This window comes from Balaenoptera musculus, chromosome 6 (genome assembly GCF_009873245.2).
Source record: "Balaenoptera musculus isolate JJ_BM4_2016_0621 chromosome 6, mBalMus1.pri.v3, whole genome shotgun sequence".
Classification (NCBI taxonomy): domain Eukaryota; kingdom Metazoa; phylum Chordata; class Mammalia; order Artiodactyla; family Balaenopteridae; genus Balaenoptera; species Balaenoptera musculus.
This window is the reverse complement of record NC_045790.1, coordinates 85,332,401-85,348,026: the sequence shown is the minus strand read 5'-3', so window position 1 is coordinate 85,348,026 and position 15,626 is coordinate 85,332,401. Positions and strand designations below refer to the sequence as shown.

Sequence of the window (15,626 nt, the reverse complement as noted above, 5' to 3'; positions counted from 1 at the left end):
ATATGCATATGCTTCATAATATAATATAGAAATCACAGTATCTGAAAAGTTGTCCTTACCACCTTGAATGCCTTTGTGGTATAAGTGATGAACTAGGTGTTAAGCTAATATGCAGGTAGGGTGTTCAAATAGGACTGTAAAACTGCATTGTCTTTGAGTATGATTATCAATTTACTTAGTGGAAAGTAACGGTAAGTGGAGAATATTGGATTTCAATTGATATGAAACATGTAGCCCACAGCTCATATTTCTGTGCAAAAGCTGTAGCTCAGAAGGCAAATATCATTCTCAGAGAACTGACAGGATGGCCACCAGAGATTCTGCAATAGAAATGATCTTCTTATCACAGAATATTGAGTGATAGAGTGTGTGCATGTGGGCAGAGAAATGCCAAATTATTCTCTGAGCTTAAATTTGTTTAAATAAAGCACCTTATGAAGTTGGGAGGGAGGAGCTAAGGTTGAAGCAAAGTTGTACGTATTTTAAAAGATTATTTGAGAGAATAAATTCTATTCATTTCTTCTACTACAAAGACTTTCTAATATTTAGGTGCCCTTCTAAATGTATCTTTATCAGTGGTGGGTTGGGTTGGCAGATGCCTTAAAATGATACAGTTCAGTTCAGCCAAGCAGAGAGCAGCTCATGCATTGGCAATGCTCTGTGGTCAGGGAGACTCAGAAAGTCATAATGTACAGTTTTTATAACTGTGCGATTAAGGTTTTACCACCTAGTATCTGAATTTTCACAAAGTAAATGACAGTGCTTCATAGTTTTTCTATCTAACCCAAAAAAATAAAATCTATTTATAAAATGCCAGAGTATCATCAACAGAATATTGACAAACCATATCGAATCTCATTGCTCATTTAATATAGCTTAGGTACACAAATACATGTACAACAGGAAAATACTGTCCCCCAAATATTTCGCCACACAAGCTCCAACATACTTCTATGAAAGGCACTGACTGCTGAATAGACAGGTCTTATGAATGCATCAGTTATACGGGAATTCCACTGCATGTAAGCCAAGCAGTAAGTAGCATTACTAAACTAAGAAAATAGTTGGGTTATGAAAATATGGAATCAGATGTTCTAACAATGCTAAGAGGAGATTAATTTACTCTTAGCAGGAATATCTAAATGTCTTAGCCTTTCTTTTTATTTTCTTAAAATGACCTGGGTTGTGTTTTTTTTAAAGCACTTAGGAAATACAGATTTTTTTTTTTTAAAAAAGAAAATAAAAATCACTCATTATTCTACCACTAGTCATGTTTTGATACATCTCATCCCAGATATCTGAGTTATACTGCACATACTTTAAGGGGCACCATCTAACAATACAGTATAAATATTCTCTCACAATATCATTTTTAATAACATACTATAATTCATGTAACCCATTTTCTGTGACTGGTCACTTACATTACTTCTAATCCTTTATTAACAATGCCAAAAGACCATCTTAGGACCAGGGCTCTGCATACATACATAATTATTTCTATAAGATTAATTCCTTAAATTTGTATTGCTGGATCAAAAAAGATAAGAATTTTAAGGCTTTTTATTAAAATGTTTTTAATCATAGAAGTAACACTTGAACATAATCTATCAAAAAGCAAAAGTCTCTTTTACCTTCTTCCCTGACCCCAACCTACAGTCCACCCTTCAGATGTAACTACTGCAAACAATTTCTTATTTATTCTCCCAGAAATTTTATATTCATACACAGAGATATATGCAATTTATACATATACCCTGCACCGTTACACAAATGGAAGCATGCTATATCTTAGCAAGATATCTTGGAGATCAGTGCCTATATCTCTACCTCAGTCCTTTTAATGATTTCATTAGATTTGGTTGCCTGAATATATCAGAGCTTACTAAAAAATGGTCCCCATTGATGCATATTTCCATCATTTAATTTTTGCTATTACAAACAATGATATATCATCCTTGTACGTGTATTTTGCAAACTTACATAGATGTTTCGGTATAGAGGGAATTTGTTAAGTAAATGGATATATGCCTTTTAATTTTGCTAGACATCATCATATTGCCTTTTCTAAATGGTTATTTTTATTTACATTTCTTAGCAACACTATTATGCGATCTTTTAATCCTTGCTACCCTGAAAGCTAAGATCCTGCATTATTTATGTTGTATTTTCATTTGTATTTCTTTAATTATGAGTGAGATCAATCACTTATTCAATTTGGACCTCAAATTCTAAATTCCAAGTGAATCATCATATGGATTTTGAAGACTGGGGAAAATCTTGCCCCTGCCTTCTTTAACTAACTAATTCACTAGCTAAAAAACTGTATTGTGATTTATATCCTTCACTTCACGTTCATATTCTCCTGCTTTTATGTATGATAACTTAAAACAATAACAAAAGCTATTGTGTCTTGGCACTGTTAACAATGGCCAAACTGTTTACATGTTTGGGATACTTTGCTGGGAGAATCATTTAACACAAAGTCTTCCCACCTTTCCCACCCCAAAGCAGAGTCACTCAGCTCCACATAATGGCCCTTTGCGTGTGTCAAGATTTCAAAGTAACTTTGAAAGTGCTGTCACGAATAAACCACCATATATATTATCTATGGCTAGTTAATTATGATTAAAACTCATTAAAATATAGGGTAGTACTCAAATTCTCAAAACCACACCTAAAAAAATAAGAATTACTCAAAAATGTTCACAGTGATTATGCCTGGGTAGTAGGATTGCAGATTACTAACTTACTCTTAATCTTTCTGTGGAAATGCTAAAACATCAACACCAAGTGCTCTGGGCAGGAACCTCCTACCTATACCCCTTAAAGAACATACTAGAAGGATTTCTAAAAATTCATAATAACCATTGATTCAATGAGTATATCTGAATACTTTCTGTGAAGCTATGATTGTGCCCCAGACCAGAAGTACATACGGCAGCGCCATAGATACATATCTGCAAGAGAAATGATTAGCAATGTCAAAAGACAGAGGAGAAAAAATGCTGATTTAAATGCAACAACTACATACTTGAGGAAGTCTAGGTCTCCATTTCTTTACTGCAAAATGATGGCATTAAGCTAAAGTAGATGAAAGTTTCTCCCTTTTTTTCTTTTTGTCTCAGGATCCCATTACACTCTTAAAAATTATTAAGGACCCAAAAGAGCTTTTGTTTTGTGGGTTATTTCAATCTATTTTACTATGTTGGTAATTAAAACTGAGAAAATTTTAAACTATTTATTAATTCAAGGGTAACATTAATAAACCCAATGCAGGTTAACATAAAAACATATTATTGAAAAATAACTAGATTTTCCAAAACAGAAAACAATTATAAGAGCAGCTCTCCTACATTGCTGCAAATCTTCTTCATGTTTAGTAAGTGGGAGACAGCTGGATTCTCTTGTCTATGTCTACATTCCATCTGTTGTGATAACACATGCCACATAGCCTCTGGGAAACTCACTTTACACTAGTGAGAGTGAAGATGCAGGTAGCGTCTTGGTATTATTAAGAAATAATTTTTACCTTGTGGACCCCTTGTAAAGGTCTTGTGGATCCATGAATTATACTTTGAGGATCTCTGAATGAGAAGATTTCTAAGGTCTCATTCAGTTCTGACATGTTATGACTGTATGATTCTCCCCATTTAAAAAATGCCAGAATGAAAAATATAGAAAAAAACTGCAGCAAACTAAGATCTAACAGGAAAAACATACCAAAAACAGGAAATTTTTCTCTAAGTTTTGGTCTTCTGGAATTTGCTCTCTCCCAAAATTCAACTGACCTTCCTGAAAAGGAAGGTTATACATATATTACAAATCTCCAATTTAATGGCCAATTAAGATTTTATTTTATTCTATGTGTTTTGTGGGTGGGGTAAGGTGTATAAAAGGTACAAAAAATGTTACTTAGCCGTAATAACTGAACCAGAGGCAGGAATTCTGTGTGTGTGTGTGTGTGTGTGTGTGTGTGTGTGAACACAAAAGTATACAAACATTCAGATTTTATTTATAGGGCGCACTTTAGTCATTTCATAAACAGATGAGACCTCTATAAATAGAAAACAATCCTAGAGATCAGGCATTTCCTCTACAGGTGGAATTTCTATAATAAAGGAATTCTTGTGTCCAGTGGGGTTTTTAGACATATGTTACATTGAATATACCAGCCTTAGGTTGAAATGAATACATTAAATACATTTTTAATCATCACCTATGTTAAAAATAATAGTAAAGCCCTATAAAGCTGACTGGATCACCCAATTGCAGGCATTAAGAAGCACATTCATTTAATGTAACTGTGATTAGTAATAAATAGTTTTGCTTCATTCCTTACATGAATTTACATCAGAGAACGGTCTGTTTGCACAGTTGAATGAATGCATTAACCCTTATAAAAGGAGTAGATTCTGGCAAAATACTCCATAAAAAGCTTTTTGAGATGGCATGGCAGGAGCAGAGGTGAGCAGGAAGTGTGCTTATAATCATTTTCCCAACTGTATTTGAAATAAAATTTAAAGCTTCAAAAAGGCATTTTAAAAACTCAGGGTTTTTTTTTTTTTTCCCTTGGAGTATAGTTGTTTTACAATATTGTGTTAGTTTATACTGTACAGCAAAGTGAATCATATATGTATACGTATATCCCCTCTTTTTTGGATTTCCTTCTCATTTAGGTCACCACAGAGCACTGAGTAGAGTTCCCTGCACTATACAGTAGGTTCTCAATAGATAACTAATGAAAACTCAGGGTTTTAAGGATACATTCTGGTTTCTCAAACCAAAATGGTGCCTTGCAAAATAAACATGTCTTTAATATAGAGTTCATTGCTAGTCTCTACTCCTTAGTAGGAAAAGCTGATTACTTAATTTATATAATTCATGTATGATATTCAGTTTACTCATCAGTAAAATGGGGATAAAATGAATAGTGCCCACCAATCTCAACAGGATTATTTGAAGGGCAAATAAAACAATGCATATAAACAGCTTTTAGCAGAGTTCCTAGCCCAAACTAAGCTCTCAGTAAATGAGAGCTTCAATGAGGATGATTCAGTTTCTCTTCTTAAAATGCTACTTGGAAATACAGACCCACAGATACATGGAAATCTGAGCCTGCACTGAAAATCTATAGAAAAGAATGGCCTTTCCATAAAACAGGCATTTGGACTAGTTATCCATAGGAAAAATTAAATTAAATTTGTCCCATCTCATATCATATACCAAAATTAATTCCAAGTAGATTTAAGACTTAAATGCAAAAGGCAAAATTCTACAGCTTTTAGTGGACAATACAGGAGAATATTTTATGAGCCAAGGTAGTATATGTTTTCTTAAATATGACACAAATGGGTTGACAATTAAAAGAAATAGTTAAATTTGATCACACGGGGGAAAAAAAAAAAACTTCTTCCAACATAAAAAATTTTTAAAAATGCGCTGAAACTCAAACCACAAGTTGAGAGAAGATATTTGCCACACATATAACTAACAATTCATTAGTGCCCCAAAAATATAAAGAATACCAACAAATCAATAAGAAAAAGACAATCAAGTAGAAAAATAGGCAGAAGACGTGACTAGGTACTTCAGAGTAGGGAATCCAAATAGTGGATAAATGTATTAAATAATAATTACCCTCTTTGTAATCAGGAAAATATAAACTGAAACAATAATACAGTACCATTTATAACCACCAGATTAGCAAATATTTAAAAGCTGAACAATATCAAGTGTTGGCTAGGATATGTAGGAATTAGAAAATTCACATGCTCCTAGTGGTATTTCAATTTATTTTACCCATTGAAGAAAATAATTAGACATAACCTAGTAAAACTAAAGATGTGAATTATTTATAACTCAAAATTTTCCCTTAAATTCTTGCACTTTCACACAAGGACACAAGTTAAAGAATGTTCATAGGACTATTGTGTGTAATAACAATAACAAAAAAGAAAACAAAGCCATGAAATACTTAATAGCATTGAAGATGGGTGAATTTTGGCCATACAGAGCAATACGAAATATAATTAAATTACAGGAATATTACGGTAAGAAGAAATAAAATCCAAGAATATGTACAATTTCATTAATGTCAAGTTAAAAAATAGGCAAAATTAACTTATTGGACTTCACTGACATTATTAACTGTTTTCTAAAGAGAAGGACAAACAGTAGTGTAGAACCTGGCAGCATCCTGATGTTATCACTGATGATGTCCAGAGCAGCTACCAGATGTTTATCTGTTCATCTGTTTAGGCCTTCACAGTTTCTGTACTGTCCCTTACAGTTTATAAAACACCTTCACATTAAGGTTCCCTTAATATTGTAACCTTCACAACATAACTTCTTTTCATAGGAGTAAAAAGGGGCTCAGAAAGGTTACATGAATTCCTCAGGTTCACACAAACATCTGAAGAGCAGAGTATGACTTTAGCCCACAGCCTTTTCTTCTAACTCTAAAGTCACTCTTCCACGCTGCCTGAAAGTTAGTTTGATCAGAGGATTCTGCAATCCACAAAAGGGAGATGAAGCCCATAAACCAGAATGCAATTGTAGCCCCAGTTCATTCCCAACACCATGGGCTCTGGAGACTAGCTAGTTCTAGTCTGAGCTACATAAATGGATCTAATCCTAAAGTGGATAGAGGTGAAGGCTGCACTACGATCCAGAGACGCCTTAGGAAGAAACTTCAGACCAAAGCAGGCTGGGAACATTTGCGGTAAGCAAGAGGGTTAGGAGAGCAGTATTCCCAGGGGAATGTTTATTCTCTTTCCATAGGTTAAAAAAGCAAAAATGCAAATCGTTATAACAATTTACCCCTCCGGCCGGCAGGCAAATGCCCAATTGCTCTCTGGGATGTTTTGAGCCTGCCCTCCAGTTTTTAGGACCTCTTGGAGATAGGAAGGATCTTGGGACTTCCAAAGTAAATAATATGTGTAGCTTAATTATTTAGAGTTAATTTATGGCATGGGGTGGTATTTAAAAAAATGTTCAGGGGAACTGCACTGCAATGAACTGGCTTTTATTTTCCCTAAACAAAAATCTACTTTGTTGGTATCATCTTGATCCATAGGGTGACCAAATTTCCCAGTGTGTCTGGGCAGTTCTGGTCTATGCCTGATATCCTGGCATAATTACAAAAGGTGCCTGCCTTCAGGAACAAAGAGTCCCAAGTTGGACAATAAATTATCGAATCACACTACTTATCCAAGACTGCCATTTATGCATGTGTTTATTGCATTCAACAAGCATCTATCGAACACCTACTCTGTGCCAGATTCTATGGTATAGGTCAGGAATACAAAATGGAATAAGCCTTTGCAAGATGTTTACAATCTAAGCCAACCCATGGTTCATGGATGGATCAACTGGTTGATTTAATCATCCATTCATTGATGCAATAAGTCTCCCTCAACAAATATTTATTATCTCCATCTAAAACCTGGAAATACAATGGTATACAGATAAAAGTGGTTCCTACCCTCATCAAGTTTATAAGCTTATAGTCTATGGAAAAGATAGAATAACTAGAAATGTGATAAGTGGGAAAGAGTGGTATTCTATAAACAGCATTAAAGAGGTGATGGCAGAATTCTCTTTGGGAGGAATAATGCTCTTGTATTTGGAAATATTCTTTTAAGGGCTTCTAGCCTGGTTTCAAAGGAAGAAGTTTAAAAAAGAGGAGCTAATCTTCTCTTTAGTGTACCAATGTATGTGGGTTCGTGGATTTATTCTATTAATATATTTAACAAATAGTTTTTGAGCATCAGTTTATGGGTATAGAGTAGTGAAGAATGTAGAAAAAATCTTTGCCCTTAAGGACCTTACAGTCTTGTGTAAGGGTTTGTTGGAACTACCCAGTTCATTTATATCTAAAGAATAAATCTATAGATTTATTCTTTCATTCATTCATTTATTCTGTTTACTCAACAAGATGGCCATATATCAGGTAAGGTATCCAATAAGAAATTTGAGGAAGAGTTGTGTCTGATGCCCAACTATTAGTTTTTCCTTTTTATCCCTTCTTAAATTACCTCAAGCTATCCTCAGGTCCTTACTAAGTGTGTCAACCATTCCCCAAAGCTGGTTCTGGAGCTGCATGCAGCTGGACCCAGAGGTGACATATGACAACAAAAACTCAGAAGCATTTACAGCAAACACTCAGATGTTTTCAGAAGGGGACTAGATTTCCTTTATGAAGTATTTAGTATTAAGATACTAAATGAAAGAGTGATCTCATAGGTCTGGAAAATCTAAGAACACTCAAATTATATTTTGATGGGGGAAATATATAATGTTACATAAGTAATCACTAGAGCATTAACCCAGTCTAAATGCACACACATTTTGCTTGAGAGAGGTCCTAACATTGATAAGTCCTCAAAGGGGTTCATGACTGCCACTACCATCTCTTACCACACAAGAAAAGTCAAGAACCACCTGTAAAGAATGAAAGAAACATAAACTAATTATAATACAAAGCAATAAGTATTATAATAAAGGAATGCACAAAGTGGCTGCAGCAAGCTAAGCAAAACACAAGCAGCAATGGGTAAAAGAATGTGCATTTCTTAAGGTTTAATTTACTTGCATATGCTTTTTTGTAAATACAAGTACTGTGCAGTGGCTCAAAGAGTGGGTTTGGAAATCAGGCAGACCTGTGTTCAAATCCTCCTCCACCACTATCTAGCTATGTGACTTTGGGTGAATAACTTTGCATCACTAACCTCAGTTCTCTCAACTACAGAATGGGGGAAATAATTGTCCTAATTGTGGGCTCTAACAGTATCCTAGGAGTCTTAAGAATGGGACCCTATGTAGAGAATGGACTTGAGGACACAGGGGCAGAGGAAGGGTAAGCTGGGACAAAGTGAGAGAGTGGCATGGACATATATACACTACCAAATGTAAAATAGATAGCTAGTGGGAAGCAGCTGCATAGCACAGGGAGATCAGCTCGGTGCTTTGTGACCACCTAGAGGAGTGGGATAGGGAGGGTCGAGGGAGGGAGACGCAAGAGGGAGGGGATATGGGGATATATGTATACATATAGCTGACTCACTTTGTAATACAGCAGAAACTAACACAACATTGTAAAGTAATTATCCTCCAATAAAGATGTAAAAAAAAAAAAAAGAATGGGGTCCTAACTGTGAGGGATTCAAAATGCTCAATAAATGTGAACTATGATCAAAACTAAACACACACACACACACACACACACACACAGAACAAAGAGTAAATTATCTCTGACAAACTGTCTTTAAGTCTATCCCATATATTATCAGACTATAGTTCCTTAAAATTTCTTAAATGCTAGCATATAAAAATGTGTGTTCAAAAATACATTTACATAATAATTATAGTGTTTTCAGGGTTTGAGAGCAATGAGGTTGTATTTCAAGCAGGTAAGCTGGGCAAAGTGTGAGGAATTAGGGTGGAGGACTTATACAGAGGCAAGCAACTCAAATAATACCTTGAAATGAAATTCTAGGTTTTTTCACAAATAAAAATAAAATGAGCAGAAGGTAAAACCCAACTCTTACTCCTTTCCTGGGTGCAGCCTTTAATCCACTTGGTCTCTTTAGCCTCCCTTTTCATGGAGGTGAGGATGGTTTTGCATTGCAAAATAGACACTGTCACCACAAAGGTGAGATCTCATCTTCTCACTTTCCCTGTGCCACAGGCTTTGAGTCAGACTTCTTTATCTTTCCACCTTGCTGGGTCCTAAATTTAGTCGGGGATCCATGTTAATAACCCACTTTTTGTCCATCTCACATTTTTCTAGATAATGTACATATGAAAAAATGCCAACCATGCGACTCTCATAAAGGAAGTAATGAGACGCTCTGACCAGGTGTGATAAAAGGAAGAGGAATACAACACAGTACTAGCAAACAGAACCCAACCATACATTAAAAGGATCATACAACATGATCAAGTGGGGCTTATTCCAGGAATGCAAGGATTCTTCAATATATCAAAACAATCAATGTGATACACCATATTAACAAACTGAAGAATAAAAACCATATGATCATCTCAATAGATGCAGAAAAAGCTTTCAACAAAATTCAACACCGATTTATGATAAAAACTCTCCAGAAAGTAGGCATAGAGGGGACCTACCTCAACATAATAGAGACCATATATGACAAAGCCACAGCCAACATTGTTCTTTTTTTTTTTTTTTTTTTTAAAGATTGATTGATTGATTGATTGATTGCTATGTTGGGTCTTCGTTTCTGTGCTAGGGCTTTCTCTAGTTGCGGCAAGCGGGGGCCACTCTTCATCACGGTGCGCAGGCCTCTCACTATCGTGGCCTCTCTTGTTGTGGAGCACAGGCTCCAGATGCGCAGGCTCAGTAGTTGTGGCTCACGGGCCCAGTTGCTCTGTGGCATGTGGGATCTTCCCAGACCAGGGCTCAAACCCGTGTCCCCTGCATTAGCAGGCAGATTCTCAACCACTGCGCCACCAGGGAAGCCCCCCAACATTGTTCTTAATGGTGAAAAACTGAAACCATTTCCTCTAAAATCAGGAACAAGACAAGGATGCCCATTCTCACCACTATTATTCAACATAGTTTTGGAATTTTTAGCCACAGCAATCAGAGAAGAAAAAGAAATAAAAGGAATTCAAATTGGAAAAGAAGAAGTAAAGCTGTCACTGTTTGCAGAGGACATGATACTATTCATAGAGAATCCTAAAGATGCTACCAGAAAACTACTAGAGCTAGTCAATGAATTTGGTAAAGTAGCAGGATACAAAATTAATGCACAGAAATCTCTTGCATTCCTATACACTAATGATGAAAAATCTGAAAGGGAAATTAAGGAAACACTCCCATTTACCATTGCAACAAAAAGAATAAAATACCTAGGAATAAACCTACCTAAGGAGACAAAAGACCTGTACTCAGAAAACTATAAGACACTGCTGAAAGAAATTAAAGATGATACAAACAGATGGAGAGATATACCATGTTCTTGGATTGGAAGAATCAACGTTGTGAAAATGACTATACTACCCAAAGCAATCTACATCTTCAATGCAATCCCTATCAAAATACCAATGGCATTTTTCACAGAAGTAGAACAAAAAAATTTCACAATTTGTATGGAAACACAAAAAACCCCAAATAGCCAAAGCAACCTTGAGAAAGAAAAACAGAGCTGGAGGAATAAGGCTCCTGGACTTCAGACTGTACTACAAAGCTACAGTAATCAAGACTGTATGGTACTGGCACAAAAACAGAAATATAGATCAATGGAACAGGATAGAAAGCCCAGAGATAAACCCACACACATATGGTTACCTTATCTTTGATAAAGGAGGCAAGAATATACAATGGAGAAAAGACAGCCTCTTCAATAAGTGGTGCTGGGAAAACTGGACAGCTACAAGTAAAAGAATGAAATTAGAACACTTCCTAACACCATACACTAAAATAAATTCAAAATGGATTAAAGACCTAAATGTAAGGCCAGACACTATAAAACTCTCAGAGGAAAACATAGGAAAAACACTCTTTGACATAAATCACAGCAAGATCCTTTTTGACCCACCTCCTAGAGAAATGGAAATAAAAACAAACAAATGGGACCTAATGAAACTTAGAAGCTTTTGCACAGCAAAGGAAACCATAAACAAGATGAAAAGACAACCCTCAGAATGGGAGAAAATATTTGCAAATGAAGCAACAGACAAAGGATTAATGTCCAAAATTTACAAGCAGCTCATGCAGCTCAATATCAAGAAAACAAACAACCCAATCCAAAAATGGGCAGAAGACCTAAATAGACATTTCTCCAAAGAAGATATACAGATTGCCAACAAACACATGAAAGAATGCTCAACATCATTAATCATTAGAGAAATGCAAATCAAAACTACAATGAGGTATCACCTCACACCAGTCAGAATGGCCATCATCAAAAAATCTACAAACAATAAATGCTGGAGAAGGTGTGGAGAAAAGGGAACCCTCTTGCACTGTTGGTGGGAATGTAAATTGATACAGCCACTATGGAGAACAGTATGGAGGTTCCTTAAATAACTAAAAATAGAACTACCATATGACCCAGCAATCCCACTACTGGGCATATACCCGGAGAAAACTATAATTCAAAAAGAGTCACGTACCACAATGTTCATTGCAGCTCTATTTACAATAGCCAGGACACGGAAGCAGCCTAAGTGTCCATCGACAGATGAATGGATAAAGAAGATGTGGCACATATATACAATGGAATATTACTCAGCCATAAAAAGAAACGAAATTGAGTTATTTGTAGTGAGGTGGACGGATCTAGAGTCTGTTATACAGAGTGAAGTAAGTCAGAAAGAGAAAAACAAATACCGTATGCTAACACATATATATGGAATCTAAAAAAAAAAGGTCATGAAGAACCTAGAGGCAGGACAGGAATAAAGATGCAGACCTACTAGAGAATGGACTTGAGGACATGGGGAGGGGGAAGGGTAAGATGGGACAAAGTGAGAGAGTGGCATGGACATATATACACTACCAAATGTAAAATCGATAGCTAGTGGGAAGCAGCCGCATAGCACAGGGAGATCAGCTCGGTGCTTTGTGACCACCTAGAGGGGTGGGATAGGGAGGGTGGGAGGGAGGGAGACGCAAGAGGGAAGAGATATGGGGATATATGTATATGTATAGCTGATTCACCTTGTTATAAAGCAGAAACTAGCACACCATTGTAAAGCAATTATACTCCAATAAAGATGTTAAAAAGAAAAAGAAAAAAAAAATCTACCAACAATAAATGCTAGAGACAGTGTGGAGAAAAGGGAACCCTCCTGCACTGTTGGTGGGAATGTAAATTGATACAGCCACAATGGAGAACAGTATGGAGATTTCTTAAAAAACTAAAAATAGAACTACCATACGACCCAGCAATCCCACTACTAGTAGCAATCCTACTACTGGGCATATACCCTGAGAAAACCATAATTCAAAAAGAGTCATATACCACAATGTTCATGGCAGCTCTATTTACAATAGCCAGGACATGGAAGCAACCTAAGTGTCCATCGACAGATGAATTGATAAAGAAGATGTGGCACATATACACAATGGAATATTACTCAGCCATAAGAAGAAATGAAATTGAGTTATTTGTAATGAGGTGGGTGGACTTAGAGTCTGTCATACAGTGTGAAGAAAGAAAGAGAAAAACAAAAACACATATATATGGAATCTAATTTTAAAAAATGGTTCTGATGAACCTAGGGGCAGGACAGGAGTAAAGATGCAGATGTAGAGGATGGACTTGAGGACACGGCGAAGGGGAAGGGTAAGCTGGGACGAAGTGAGAGAGTGGCATGGACATATATACACTACCAAATGTAAAATAGATAGCTAGTGGGAAGCAGCTGCATAGCACAGGGAGATCAGCTCGGTGCTTTGTGACCACCTAGAGGGGTGGGATAGGGAGGGTGGGAGGGAGACACAAGAGGGCAGGAATATGGGGATATATGTATACGTATAGCTGATTCACTTTGTTATACAGCAGAAACCAACACAACAATGTAAAGTAATTATACTCCAATAAAGATGTTAAAAAAAAAAAAAGGAAGAGGAATAATCAGCCACCACATTTTCCCCAAGCCCATGACTCCTTCTTATTTTACTGCTATATTTTGAGAAACAAATAATCACCTGTCCCAGTGAATGCATCGAGGAAACAATTTATTACAGGTCATTAGTGGAAGATGCTCTTTGGATTCTGTGCAGCACAGAATCCTCAGATGCCTCACGGGGAGAGGAGGAGGGGCACTGTTTGGTGAGCCATATTTTTTTTTTAGTGTATTTACATTTTATGTCAATTTTTTTTCCATCGGAATTATTTTTTCTTGACTGTGTAATATATGTCAGAAATCAGAAACCAAATCCTTCTTCCTAGTCAATATTTAGGTCATAAATGTCTACTGCGTGTCTCATCCCAGGATCATAGACAGAGAAACAAGCACAAAGAGTGTTGGGCTGGAAAAGACTTCAGGGATGATCTAATTTAACTTCCTCCATCGTCATGAATTCGTGGGTTTTGTTGCTGCTGTTGATGGGTTTGTTCGTTTGAACACTTACTCTGTACCAGGCATTGTGCTAAGCAGTTTACGTGGCTTGTCTCTTTAAATACTCACACAAAAACAACCCACTACTGTTTGACTTATTTTATAGGAAATCGAGGCTTAGAGGGATTAAGTAACTTACCCAGGGTCAAAGAACTAGGAAATGAATGCCTTCAGGATTTTAACCCAGGACTGAGCAACTCCAGAACTTGCCCTTGTCAACAAGAGTTCCAAGGACAGACTTTAAACTCTCGTTCACGGGCAAAACAGAAACTACCAAGCTCTTGTTCTCTCACAGTCAAGATTGCCTTATCATTTTTCATATTTTAAAACTGAGGCCCAGAGACTCAAATCAATGAACCAAGGCCACAAAAGTACCTAGTAGCACAGCCAGGATGGAACGCGGGACTCTCTCTTGAAACGCCCACTCTCAATCCAGAACCATCGGCAAATTATTTAAATGAAATGGATTTCCCCCAACTTTTAAAGGAACTCGATGTTTCATGAGGTCACATGATTCTGCATGCCTCTACCTTTCTAACATTCCACCTAATTTCCTTTTGCTTGAGTCTTCATTTGCCTACCCCTCAAATGTTGATGATCCTGGGCTTCCCCATCTTTGGCCTCTTTGCTCTTTACTCTTCTCACCAACGTCTGGCCATTCCCATGAGTGTAGTTATCACTAACTAATCATTTCCAAATTTCTGTCTTTGGCCTGGACTGTCCCCTGAGCTCCAGACCCAAGTGTACAACAACCCTCTCTGAATGTCGAAGAAGCACCTAAATTGACAGTATCTAATACCAAATATATGATTCTTTCCAATCCATTCTCCCATATTCCATCTCTCCCATTCCTTCCACCTGAGACTCATGACCCACCAGTGCACAGGTCCACAAGTCCTGTGGACTTTTATCTCCTAAAATAGATCCTAATTTTGTCCCTTATTTTCCACTGCATTTGTTATAGTTTAAGACCTCATCATCTGTCGTAAATATAACAGACGTTGTAGTAGACTTCCTGCTCCATTCCCAATCTATCTTCCAATCACGCTCCAGAGTGATATTTCTGAACATAACCCATGACATTAATCCCCTGCCTAAAACCAATTCATTGATTTTATATCATTTACTGGGAGGAAAAGAACACCATATTCTATATCATGACTCATAAGGATCTCCATGATCTGATCCATTGGGAACCCTCTAGCCTCAGCCCCTGCTCCCACATCATATTTTATTCTCGAAATCCCAAACTACTTTTGGTTCCCCAAACACACCAAGCTATTCTGTGTTATGCCTTTGCTTATGCTGTGCCCTCTTACAGAAAGACTTTCCCCACCTACCTCCTCCTGTCATTCTAGAGAATTCCTAATCAGCTTAAAAAAAAAAAAAAAAAAAAAAAGCCTACAGCACTGGATATTCCCAAGTGGTCTCCCATCCAAATACTAGCCAAGCCCGACCCTGCTTAGCTTCTAAGATCAGATGAGAAGCAGCACATTCAGGGTGGTGTAGCTATAGACCTAATCAGT

The 15,626-nt window shown here is 36.8% G+C and overlaps 1 protein-coding gene and 1 pseudogene across 3 annotated transcripts in view; both read right to left on the bottom strand.

The window, feature by feature from the left end:
• Nucleotides 1-15,626, bottom strand: part of PLPPR1 (phospholipid phosphatase related 1) — a 278,398-nt gene that overhangs the window by 199,364 nt on the left and 63,408 nt on the right. The window lies entirely within an intron of this gene.
• On the bottom strand, nt 15,499-15,617 carry LOC118897562 (annotated as a pseudogene).